General features: G+C 43.5%; 1 long non-coding RNA gene across 6 annotated transcripts in view; it reads right to left on the bottom strand.

The window, feature by feature from the left end:
* LOC147369883 (uncharacterized) overlaps positions 1–10083 on the bottom strand; it is a 192638-nt gene extending 182555 nt beyond the window's left edge. For 3 of the 6 annotated variants that reach the window (XR_015168044.1, XR_015168047.1, XR_015168048.1), the window contains exon 1: positions 8528–10051. This is a non-coding gene — a long non-coding RNA (uncharacterized LOC147369883). Of the gene's footprint in view, positions 1–8527 lie in introns of all 6 variants that reach the window. The other 3 variants (XR_015168045.1, XR_015168046.1, XR_015168049.1) reach the window with 2 other exon arrangements.
* Between the last annotated feature and the right edge of the window lie 3225 nt (positions 10084–13308).

Genomic DNA, 13308 nt, shown 5'->3' with positions numbered 1-13308 from the left:
GGTATCACAAGTACTCTCACCCAATTTTTTATCAAACTATGCAGGTCAAGAAGCAGCAGTTAGAATTAGACATGGAACAACAGACTGGTTCCAAATCAGGAAACGAGTATGTCAGGGTTGTATATTATCATCCTGCTTATTCAGCTTATATGCAGAGTATATCATGCAAGACGCCAGGTATGGATGAAGCACAAGCTGGAATCAAGATTGCCAGGAGAAGTATCAATAACCTCAGATATGCAGATGACACCACTCTTACAGCAGAAAGTGAAGAACTAAGAGCCTCTTGATGAAAGTGAAAGAGGAGAGTGAAAAGTTGGCTTAAAACTCAACACATTCAGAAAACTAAGATCATGGCATCTAGTCCCATCAGATAAGATCAGATCTGTCATTCAGTCGTGTCCGACTCTTTGCAACCCCATGAATCGCAGCACGCCAGGCCTCCCTGTCCATCACCAACTCCCGGAGTTCATTGAGACTCACGTCCAAGAGTCAGTGATGCCATCCAGCCATCTCATCCTCTGTCGTCCCCTTCTCCTCCTGCCCCTAATCCCTCCCAGCAGCAGAGTCTTTTCCAATGAGTCTTTGCATGAGGTGGCCAAAGTACTGGAGTTTCAGCTTTAGCATCATTCCTTCCAAAGAAATCCCAGGGTTGATCTCCTTCAGAATGGACTGGTTGGATCTCCTTGCAGTCCAAGGGACTCTCAAGAGTCTTCTCCAACACCACAGTTCAAAAGCATCAATTCTTTGGTGCTCAGCCTTCTTCACAGTCCAACTCTCACATCCATACATGACCACAGGAAAAACCATAGCCTTGACTAGAAGGACCATTGTTGGCAAAGTAATGTCTCTGCTTTTGAATATGCTATCTAGGTTGGTCATAACTTTCCTTCCAAGGAGTAAGGGTCTTTTAATGTCATGGCTGCAGTCACCATCTGCAGTGATTTTGGAGCCCAGAAAAATAAAGTCTGACACTGTTTCCACTGTTTCCCCATCTATTTCCCATGAAGTGATGGGACCGGATGCCATGATCTTCGTTTTCTGAATGTTGAGCTTTAAGCCAACTTTTTCACTCTCCACTTTCACCTGCATCAAGAGGCTTTTTAGTTCCTCTTCACTTTCTGCCATAAGGGTAGTTTCATCTGCATATCTGAGGTTATTGATATTTCTCCCAGCAATCTTGATTCCAGCTTGTGTTTCTTCCAGTCCAGCGTTTCTCATGATGTACTCTGCATATAAGTTAAATAAACAGGGTGACGATATACAGCCTTGATGAACTCCTTTTCCTATTTGGAACCAGTCTGTTGTTCCATGTCCAGTTCTAACTGTTGCTTCCTGACCTGCATACAAATTTCTCAAGAGGCAGATCAGATGGTCTGGTATTCCCATCTCTTTCAGAATTTTCCACAGTTGATTGTGATCCACACAGTCAAAGGCTTTGGCATAGTCAATAAAGCAGAAATAGATGGTTTTCTGGAACTCTCTTGCTTTTTCCATGATCCAGCGGATGTTGGCAATTTGATCTCTGGTTCCTCTGCCTTTTCTAAAACCAGCTTGAACGTCAGGAAGTTCACGGTTCACATACTGCTGAAGCTTGGCTTGGAGAATTTTGAGCATTACTTTACTAGCGTGTGAGATGAGTGCAATTGTGCAGTAGTTTGAGCATTCTTTGGCATTGCCTTTCTTTGGGATTGAAATGAAAACTGACCTTTTCCAGTCCTGTGGCCACTGCTGAGTTTTCCCAATTTGCTGGCATATTGAGTGCAGCACTTTCACAGCATCATCTTTCAGGATTTGGAATAGCTCAACTGGAATTCCATCACCTCCACTAGCTTTGTTCGTAGTGATGCTTTCTAAGGCCCACTTGACTTCACATTCCAGGATGTCTGGCTCTAGGTCAGTGATCACACCATCGTGATTATCTGGGTCATGAAGATCTTTTTTATACAGTTCTTCTGTGTATTCTTGCCATCTCTTCTTAATATCTTCTGCTTCTGTTAGGTCCATACCATTTCTGTCCTTTATCGAGCCTATCTTTGCATGAAATGTTCCTTTGGTATCTCTGATTTTCTTGAAGAGATCGCTAGTCTTTCCCATTCTGTTGTTTTCCTCTATTTCTTTGCATTGATCGCTGAAGAAGGCTTTCTTATCTCTTATTGCTATTCTTTGGAACTCTGCATTCAGATGCTTATATCTTTCCTTTTCTCCTTCGCTTTTCACTTCTCTTCTTTTCACAGCTATTTGTAAGGCCTCCCCAGACAGCCATTTTGCTTTTTGCATTTCTTTTCCATGGGGATGGTCTTGATCCCTGTCTCCTGTACAATGTCACGAACCTCATTCCATAGCTCATCAGGCACTCTATCAGATCTAGGCCCTTAAATTTATTTCTCACTTCCACTGTATAATCATAAGGGATTTGATTTAGGTCATACCTGAATGGTCTAGCGGTTTTCCCTACTTTCTTCAGTTTAAATCTGAATTTGGCAATAAGGAGTTCATGGTCTGAGCCACAGTTGGCTCCTGGTCTTGCTTTTGCTGACTGTATAGAGCTTCTCCATCTTTGGCTGCAAAGAATATAATCAATCCGATTTCGGTGTTGACCATCTGGTGGTGTCCATGTGTAGAGTCTTCTCTTGTGTTGTTGGAAGAGGGTGTTTGTTATGACCAGTGCATTTTCTTGGCAAAACTCTATTAGTCTTTGCCCTGCTTCATTCCGTATTCCAAGGCCAAATTTGCCTGTTACTCCAGGTGTTTCTTGACTTCCTACTTTTGCATTCCAGTCCCCTATAATGAAAAGGACATCTTTTTTGGGCATTAGTTCTAAAAGGTCTTGTAGGTCTTCATAGAACTGTTCAACTTCAGCTTCTTCAGCATTACTGGTTGGGGCATAGACTTGGATTACTGTGATATTGAATGGTTTGCCTTGGAAACGAACAGAGATCATTCTGTCGTTTTTGAGATTGCATCCAAGTACTGCGTTTTGGACTCTCTTGTTGACCATGATGGCCACTCCATTTCTTCTGAGGGATTCCTGCCCGCAGTAGTAGATATAATGGTCATCTGAGTTAAATTCACCCATTCCAGTCCATTTCAGTTCGCTGATTCCTAGAATGTCGACATTCACTCTTGCCATCTCTTGTTTGACCACTTCCAATTTGCCTCGATTCATGGACCTGACATTCCAGGTTCCTATGCAATATTGCTCTTTACAGCATGGGACCTTGCTTCTATCACCAGTCACATCCACAGCTGGGTATTGTTTTTGCTTTGGCTCCATCCCTTCATTCTTTCTGGAGTTATTTCTCCACTGATCTCCAGTAGCATACTGGGCACCTACTGACCTGGGGAGTTCCTCTTTCAGTATCCTATCATTTTGCCTTTTCATACTGTTCATGGGGTTCTCAAGGCAAGAACACTGAAGTGGTTTGCCATTCCCTTCTCCAGTGGACCACATTCTGTCAGATCTCTCCACCATGACCCGCCCATCTTGGGTTGCCCCACGGGTATGGCTTAGTTTCACTGAGTTAGACAAGGCTGTGGTCCTAGTGTGATTAGATTGACTAGTTGTCTGTGAGTATGGTTTCATTGTGTCTGCCCTCTGACGCCCTCTTGCAACACCTACTGTCTTACTTGGGTTTCTCTTACCTTGGGCGTGGGGTATCTCTTCACGGCTGCTTCAGTAAAGCATGACTGGTCCCATCACTTCATGGCAAATAGATGGGGAAACCATGGAAACAGTGGCAGACTTTATTTTGGGGGGCTCCAAAATCATTGTAGATGATGACTGCAGCCATAAAATTAAAAGATGCTTGCTCCTTGGAAGAAAAGCTATGACACACCTAGACAGCATATTAAAAAGCAGAAATATTACTTTGCCAACAAATTTCCATCTAGTCAAAGCTATGGTTTTTCCAATAGTCATGTACAGTGGTGAGAGTTGGACCATAAAGAAGGCTGAGTGCCGAGGAACTGATGCCTTCGAACTGTCGTGTTGGAGAACACTCTTTAGAATCCCTTTGACTGCAAGGAGATCCAACCAGTCCATCCTAAAGGAAATCAGTCCTGAATGTTCATTGGAAGGACTGATGCTGAAGCTGAAACTCCAATACGTTGGCCACCTAATGGGAAGAACTGACTCTTTGGGAAAGACCCTGATGCTGGGAAAGATTGAAGGCAGGAGGAGAAGGGGATGACAGAGGATGAGATGATTGGATGGCATCACCGACTCAATGGACATGAGTTTGAGTAAACCCTGGGAGTTGGTGATGGACAGGGAAGCCTGGCGTGCTGCAGTCCATGGGGTCCCAAAGAGTCGGACACGACTGAGCGACTGAACTGAACTGATGCATGCAATACTCTTGAGGTCTGGCACTCAACTGACGTGGCACCATTCCTAACCTAGATGTCCACTCTAATGAGCAACACTGTCCAGGTCTCAGGGAAGTGCCTTTCTACTCTGCTTGCCCTACAACCTCAAAAGCTGTCTGAATTTAATAAAGGTTTGTGATTTTTCAGTCAGAAATGAACACTGTTTTTAGAGTGTGGGAGGATATCATTGAGAGAATTTCAGGGAAAAATTTCAGTAGGTGAAAAGAGAAACTAACTCACCTGACAACCTTACTGTAAGATGGTTAACATCAAGGTATTTCCTGGGAGTTCTTTTTTGTTTTCTTCATTTTCCAGTTTCCTGACTCGGGAGATACTTGGGAATTCGGGATGTGTGTGCCACAGTGGCACGCAGTGGCTCTGTACTCTCCACAGTACGAAACAGTTACTCATCCAAACTTCACCAGCCCAGAGACAAGTATAATAATAAATTCAGTTGTGTTTTGTATTTTGCCAACTTTCTGCTTTGTCATCATAAATGTGTATTTTAAGATGAGAGGATAGAACATATTTTATTTCACAATTTGCTCACTTGAGTTATAATTTTTAAATATTTAGACATATGGTGTGTGGGCCTCCATTTGGACTCTTGCTCCAAAATGTACAATTTTTAGAAACAGGCTTGCAATTAAGACATATGAAACAGTTAGTTTTCTCCCTATCTGGGCTATAAGTCATAGTTGGGTAAAAGGAAAGGTTTCCTTATATCTGGAAGAAATTACAATCATCCTCATCAGATAATTCAATCCTATCTTAATTCTTGTTCTGCTTGAATCTAGTTCTGGAAACTCTTACCCAGTTCAGTTTTATGATCTTAAAGTTATCAGAAAACTCTGCTTGTCAAAGTTACTTTATTTGGACATACCAGATTTCCAGGAATTTTACATCATTTCTAGAAACAACATAATACTTATTTGACATGCTTCCCATGCCCAGACGATCCCCTGGAAAAGGAAATGGGAACCCACTCCAGTATTCTTGCCTGGATAATCCCATGGACGAGGAGTCTGGTGAGCTACAGTCCATGGGGTCACAAGAGTTGGACACAACTTAGCAACTAAACCACAACCACCCATGTAATTTAACACGTGTGTGTGTGTGTGTGTGTGTGTGTGTGTGTATAAGGTCCAGCCCTCTTAGCTAATCAAAGACCTGACATGAGAGAAAAAAATTGACAGGACACAAGAGCTTTGTTTTCTCAAGGCAGATCACTGAAAAGGGAAATAAAATCCCCTGCTTAGAATTTCTCATCAAGAACAGACTGATAATCCAAAAACTCATGTAAGCCAATAGAGAATTCTGTAGTACATTATTACAAAGAAACTCAAATATTTTGTATCAAAGTTTGCTAACCCACACAGATTCTCTGATAATTGATCACATTAGCATAGGAAGCAGACACAGAATATAGCAGGAAAACATTGAGTTTGACCCTGGATTTTTCTCTTAGAATAATTCCTCCACTTCTCTTACCATCTTTTACCAAAAACACACATGCTACTTTTCATATGCAGTCATTTTGTTTCATTCTTATTATTTCTAGTAGTTTTATACAAATCAATTTTTGGCTACCACAGTCTGTATTTTTAGAAGTCTCTTTTACTCACTTTTATATTCATCGCTTTCCTGCACCTTCTCTTAATCAGGCTTTGTCATCACCTGGATCTTAAATCTGCGACATCTTTTGTCCTAGCTTTGCAAAATGTGATGCTAAGATCTCTAACTTATTACCCTGCTTTTCCATCTTGTCTTCCCTAAGCTAGCAGAGCAGTGGACAACCATTTGTCACTTCATCTTTTGATTCATCCTCATAGTAAGTTTTTTCAATATGACATGTACATATTCACCAATAGATCCAAATATCCCCAGTTCCTCTACAAGAAGGAGCAGAATTCTAATGATGTCAACTACCAAAAAGTTATGGGAAACCATTTAAATCATAATTTTTGCTAAGAAGTTCACCTAAAAACTTCTACCTCACTTACATTCATCTAATTCATTTGCTCTTAAATCATACCTAGTTTTAACAGTATATTAAATTTAGTTTACCCAAAACAGCTGCATTGTAGTCAATAATGATAATTCTGAAGCACGCCCACTCCAATCAAACCAACAGACCTAAACCAGCTTTTACCTATCAAATATTAATACTATCCCAAACCATGAGAACTTGAAAACACCTGGGCTGGTTTCTGAGCATATACTTAATTTAGAGAGCAGTTCTTTGCCTTTAATTGAATAGAGCTTTTTTTTAATATATTTTATTGAAATACAGTTGATTTACAGTGTTAACTTCTGCTGTACAGCAGAGTGATTCAGTTACACATATACATACATTCCTTACTTATATTCTTTTTCATTATGGTCTATCACAAGATACTGAATATAGTTTCCCTGTGCTATACAGATGGATTTTGTTCTTTATCCATACTGTGTATAATAGTTTGCATCTGCTGATCCCAAACTCCTACTTCATCCCTTCCCCGTTCCCCCTTCCCCTTGGCAACCACAAATCTCTTCTCACGTCTGTGAGCCTGTTTCTGTTTCGTAGGTTAAGTTCACTCATGGCATATTTGAGACTCCACATATAAGCAATATCACGTATTTGTTCTTCTCTGTCTGACTTACTTCACTTAGTATGATCATCTCTTTTTACAAATAAATCTTAGCAATACCATCCAGAGGTTTAAAAAATTACAATATATCTATTATATGCATACATAGATATATATAGACAAATAGACTTTTTTTCCCTTTTTTAAAATTTTATTTTTAAACTTTATAATATTGTATTAGTTTTGCCAAATATCGAAATGAATCCGCCACAGGTATACATGTGTTCCCCATCATGAACCCTCCTCCATACTCCCTCCTCCCTCCCCATACCATCCCTCTGGGTCGTCCCAGTGCACCAGCCCCAAGCATCCAGTATCGTGCATTGAACCTGGACTGGCGACTCGTTTCATACATGATATTATACATGTTTCAATGCCATTCTCCCAAATCTTCCCACCCTCTCCCTCCCCCACAGAGTCTAGACTTTTTTTTTTTTAAGTTATCCACTTTTCAGGTAAAAACTCAAAAGAATAGTTGAATCACCATGACCATCTCAACTGGACTTGTTAAAGTTACAAGCTCTGATGGCAAAAGTGTTCTACTAAAGATTTTTATTTGCATGCAAAAAGGATCCTTTTAGGGGCTTCCCTGCTGACTCAGTGGTAAAGAACCTGCCTGCCAATACAGAAGACTTGGGTTCAACCCTGGTTTGGGAAGATCCCCTGGAGAAGGAAATGGCTACCCACTCCAGTATTTTTGCTTGGGAATCCCATGGACGGAGGTGGACTACAGTCCCATGGGGTCTCAAAGAGTTGGACACAACTTAGCACACATGTAAGGATCCTTTTGGAGCTATTTTTGGAGTCTTTAAGTTTCTGCAAACCAATTGAAAAGTGCATTCCATTGTCTCCAAGAGATTTAAGATCCTCTTTTTTTGCTTTGAAGGTGTATTTATCTATCATTTATCTATTTATCAATAATTTGGAATTGTAATGGCCATTACAATTCCAAATGATTCAAAAGTTCATCTATATATATAAATATATATATATATTTTTTCCCCAGAAAGGCACAAGAGCCTGACCCAAGCACCAGGGGAAACTACCTTGGTTTGGATTCCCTAATATATCTTCCAGAGATTCGTGTCCGACTCTTTGCGACCCCATGGACTGTAGTCTACTACCCTCCTCCCTCCATAGGATTCTCCAGGCAAGAACACTGGAGTGGGTTGCCATTTCCTTCTCCAGGGGATCTTCCCAACCCAGGGATCAAACCCGGGTCTCCCACATTCCAGGTGCTTTAACCTCTGAACCACCAGGGAAGCCCCCAAATTAACTTGAACTTTGCAAAAATCTCAGAGTGTTAAAAATGACTTCTTAAACTGGTAGCCATGAGGAGCCTTGTTTTCCAACTGTTCTTCCCAAATACACAGAATGACATGTTATCCCTCCTTTTGAAGAGTATGAGTGGGTTGACCAAGAAACTTCAACAGAACATGAACAGAAGAGGAACACAAACAGCAGTGGAACAGTGTGCATGATAAAGTTGGAAAGCGTATTACACAAAGAGTGAAGCTCAGACTTACCAGGGACTCTGCGCTTGGCGGGAAGACAGAGGCAGAAAGGGCTCACGGGAGGCAGCAGCCAGGTTGCCCACTGGCTTGAGGTTGCAGGGTTTGTCTTCTTTGAGCCCCACTTCAGGCACGATTAAATATCCTTGGTTCAGAAGTGGCCATATCATAATAAAACCAATAGTCAGCAACTAATAAAAATTATTGCCCACATTCTGAACAATGGTTTGCAAACCGAGAGCACCCAAATGAGAGCATGGAAAAAGAAGCACATGTGATTATAAACGGCTTATATAGTGAGACGGCAACGTCGTCACAGTAATTGGTAATTAAGCTAAATTAATGACTAAATTGGTTTTGTCTGCTCAGAAAACCGTCAGGACTGGTCTCCATTTGATTTCAATTTTAACACAGGTTGTATAGCATAAGCCAGATTCCCTGGGGAACAGACTCCGAGCAAAGCACACTCTGTTTTAAGAGGTGGTCATGTGCATGCGTGCTAATTTGTTTCAGTTGTGTCCAACTCTGTGTGACGCTATAGACGGCAGCCTGCCAGGCTCCTCTGTCCATGGAATTCCCCAGACAAGGATACTAGAGTGGGTTGCCATGCCCTCCTCCAGGGCTCTGCCTGACTCAAGAATGGAACCCACGTCTCTTACATCTACCTGCACTGGCAGGTGTGTTCTTTCCCACTAGCGCCACCTGCGAAGCCTAGGAGGTGGTCACAAGCCAACCCCAATTGAAAGGGGGTGGACACAGACCCAATCTTTCAATGGGACGAGTGTCAAGAAATTGCAAGCAAGTTTCTAAACTGCCACAGTCTTCAGCAGGTTGCAGGCTGTCTGTAGCTGCCCCCATGGAGACGGTGAGACTTTTCAGGAGCAAAAAATGATCCATAGTAACATAAGCAACCTCTGGTCACAGAAAGATTTCCCCCTATGACAGGAGGAAAGATGTAAATTATTCCAACGTCCTTGCACAATTACTTAACCTCTAATCTTAGATCTAAAACAAAGTGCATCCAAGGACTTTCTAACTCCAAAAAGCCTTGAGATGATGAAAACTGCTGGAGAGTCTGGGACCAGTTTATCTGTGGACTTCATTGTTTAGTTGCTCAGTCATGTCTGACTCTTTTGCGACCCTGTGGACTGTAGCCCACCAGGCTCTTCTGGCCATGGGATTTCCCAGGCAAGACTACTGGAGTGGGTTGCCATTTCCTTCTCCAGGGGGTCTTCCTGACCCAAGGATCAAATCCACATCTTCTGCTGCTGCTGCTGCTGCTAACTCACTTCAGTCGTGTCTGACTCTGTGCCACCCCATAGACGGCAGCCCACCAGGCTCCCCCGTCCCTGGGATTCTCCAGGCAAGAACACTGGAGCGGGTTGCCATTTCCTTCTCCAATGCATGAAAGTGAAAAGTGAAAGTGAAGTCGCTCAGTCGTGTCCGACTCTTAGCGACCCCATGGACTGCAGCCTACCAGGCTTCTCCATCCATGGGATTTTTCAGGCAAGAGTACTGGAGTGGGATGCCACTCCCTTCTCCTGCATTGGCAGGCAAATTTTTTTTAACATTGAGCCACCTGGGAAGATCACGTGTAGATTATTGTCCAATTCAGGTGGAAACTAAAACTCTTGGCCACTAGATTGATTTGATCGCCCGCAGGATTCTTTTCCTAATAAAAATCTGCCCACAGGTTGTATAGCATAAGCCAGATTCCCTGGGGAACAGACTCCGTGCAAAGGTTTGCATGTTCAAAGTTTACTGGGGAGTGTTTATCCCACATAGTACCTATAAGGTATAGTGTGTTTCCTATTGTTCCTGTAAAAAGCAAACAAACAAAATAATACAAACAAGGCTTAACTCAGCACAATTTATCGTTTAATAGTTTTAGAGATCAAAGTCCAAAATCAGTCAGCAGGGCTGCCTTCTTTCTGAAGTTCTGGAGGAGAATCTGTTTTCTTGACTTTCTCATCTCCTAGAGGCCACCTCCATTCTTTGGCTTGTGGCCCCTTTCTCCATCTTCAAAACCAGCAGCATAGCATCTTCTCTTTTCTCTGAAATCCTGATTCTCTCTTAGAAGGACCCTTGTCCACCAAGGATAATCTCTCCATCTCCACATCTCTAACTTAATGACACCTGCAAATTCCTTTTGCCATGTAAGGCAACACATTTATGACTTCTGGGAAGTAGGGTTAGACACCTGGGGGAAGCCATTCATTATTCTGTCTACCCTAGAAAGGAAAGAAGCAGACTGGGCAGATGCAGTTGAACTCTGATGTAAGTACAACAGAGACCTCAGCCAATCACACAGATTCTAAACCAGGCGTGCTCTTCAGAGATGTCCCAGACTGAGGCAACAGGCCAGGTCCTTATAGTCCGCAAGTAAGCCAGTCAGCAAAAATGACTCCCCCTTGGGGAAGGAACATAAATAAAATCCTGGCAGTTCCCGTCCACAAAGGGCAATACCTGGAAAGGTGCCCAGGTGTCATCCAAGAATGGGGACACTCTTGGTAACTTGGAGAATGAATGTTTGGGTCCTGCAGGGGGTATTGTGTGCAGCACACCACAAAATTCACTGAAATCCGCCCCTTGCCTGCTCAGATCTGCTTGCTTTGTACAGAAAATCTGATGACCTTGGAATAGCTGCTCCAAGTTTCTAGCTGGTCTCTTTTCCTGGAGAAAACTCACAAGAGAAAATTTATGAGATAAACTGTACCCCGCTACTGCAGCTGATTTCAGTTTGTGATGATGCTAATAATCACCCTCTTCAATTACCCATTCTAGATTACCCCTGGCTACACCTCTACAGAGAAGGCAGGGCACCCCACTCCAGTACCCTTGCCTGGAAAATCCCACGGACAGAGGAGCCTGGTGGGCTGCAGTCCATGGGGTCGCTAAGAGTCGGACACGACTGAGCGACTTCACTTTCACTTCTCACTTTCATGCCTTGGAGAAGGAGATGGCAGCCCACTCCAGTGTTCTTGCCTGGAGAATCCCAGGGATGGGGGAGCCTGGTGGGCTACCGTCTATGGGGTCACACAGAGTCGGACACGACTGAAGCACCTTAGCAGCAGCACACCTCTATGGGCTTAGGCGGTTTACATGGTGAGTGAACAGTGTCCTCATTCCTGAAGAGCTTGTTTATCCTGGTCATCATGCCCTTCAAAGGACATGGCTGCTGCAAGATCTATTTATCACCAAAACCAGGCAAGGAAGAACCAAGAGATGCTCCCCAAATCACTGCATGCCAAATGGATTTTTGCCTTCCCCCAAAGTCCAGCCTACTCCTGGAGTTTTAGATCAGTTTCCCCTGCCAGGATGGTGACATCTTTCCTTCCTGCTGGTCTCTTGGCACAAGGAGACTGGAGTGACTGGAATGCTTGCTGGACTCCCCCAGCAGAAGTGTCCCTCTTTGGGAACCAGGAGATATACACTCACAAATCCCTGAGCTGTGAGTTGCAAGGACTGGAATCATACATTTCCCGAGTAGCACAAGCGGCAGTGATTGGGTCCACCCCTGCTTCCACGCCCTGTTTCCCAGGCCCTTGGGTTCCATCAGGAAAGCACACCATGACCTCCAGTGATCTCCTTACTCCACTTCTTGCACTTTGCCCCCTGCAATCTATTCTCAACAGAATGATTAGAATGATCCTTTTGAAACGCAATGCAAATCTTATCTTTCCTCTGCTCTGCTGCTGCTGCTGCTAAGTCACTTCAGTTGTGTCCGACTCTGTGCCACCCCATAGACGGCAGCCCACCAGGCTCCCCCATCCCTGGGATTCTCCAGGCAAGAACACTGGAGTGGGTTGCCATTTCCTTCTCCAATGCATGAAAGTGAAAAGTGAAAGTGAAGTCGCTTCCTCTGCTCAAAACTCCCCAATTCCCCATTTCACTCAGATTAAAAGCAAAAGTCCTTACAATGGCTTTGAAGGCCCTGCACAACCTGTCTCACCCTTCATCACCTTTCTGATATCATCTCAGGACTCTCCTGCCCAATCTGCTCCACACAGCCTCTGCACTGTTCCTCAGACATGCCAGGCACACTCATAGCGAAGGGCCTTGGCACTGCTGTTCCCTCATCCAGAACACTGCTGCATTAGTCGGAACAACCCAGGGAATGCCACAGTGACAAACAACTCTCACATTTCAGGGTTACAGCAGCAGAGTCTCTGGGTTAGCTGCTGGCTCTGGCCCATGATGTCCCGATCCAGATGCATCCTCAGGGGACTCTTCTATGTGGACTCACTGTCTGAAGAGAAGGGAACATGACAAGTCATGCCCTGACTCTTAACACCCTTCATTGCTACTTATGTCTCACTGGTGAAATCAGTTCATACTCCAGGAAATACGAGATGCAGTCTCCCCACATGAACAGAAGAAGGAGGACAGGGACATCAGGGAGCACTCCTAAAGACAACCTGCTCCCCCAGAGAGGCCTCATGGCTCTTCAGTCACTTCCTTCTGATTTTGCTCAACTGTCAGGGTCTCAGGGAAGCCTTTCCTGATCACTCTGTGTAAAGTTGCAACCATGCCGACCTACCTCTTACCCTCTCCTGTTTTTTCTCCAAAGTGTCTCACACACACACACACACACACACACACACATTTATCAGCGTCTGCCTCCCCTTACCAGAATGTAAGCTCTAGCAGGGATAAGCTCTCAACATTTGCTGAGGGACCCACTTGGCTACCTACTCCCATTCATATTAGGATTTTGAAAGATTAATTGATTATGTCTTTTGCCTCCAAACTTCTACTGACCTAATTCAAGTGACAAGAATAAAAAAGTAAGGAAA

Source organism: Bos grunniens, chromosome 7 (genome assembly GCF_055505025.1).
Source record: "Bos grunniens cultivar Pamir isolate PY7600 chromosome 7, Bosgru_T2T1.0, whole genome shotgun sequence".
Classification (NCBI taxonomy): Eukaryota; Metazoa; Chordata; class Mammalia; order Artiodactyla; family Bovidae; genus Bos; species Bos grunniens.
Note: the sequence above shows the minus strand (reverse complement) of the source record. Positions and strands in the feature narration are given on the sequence as shown.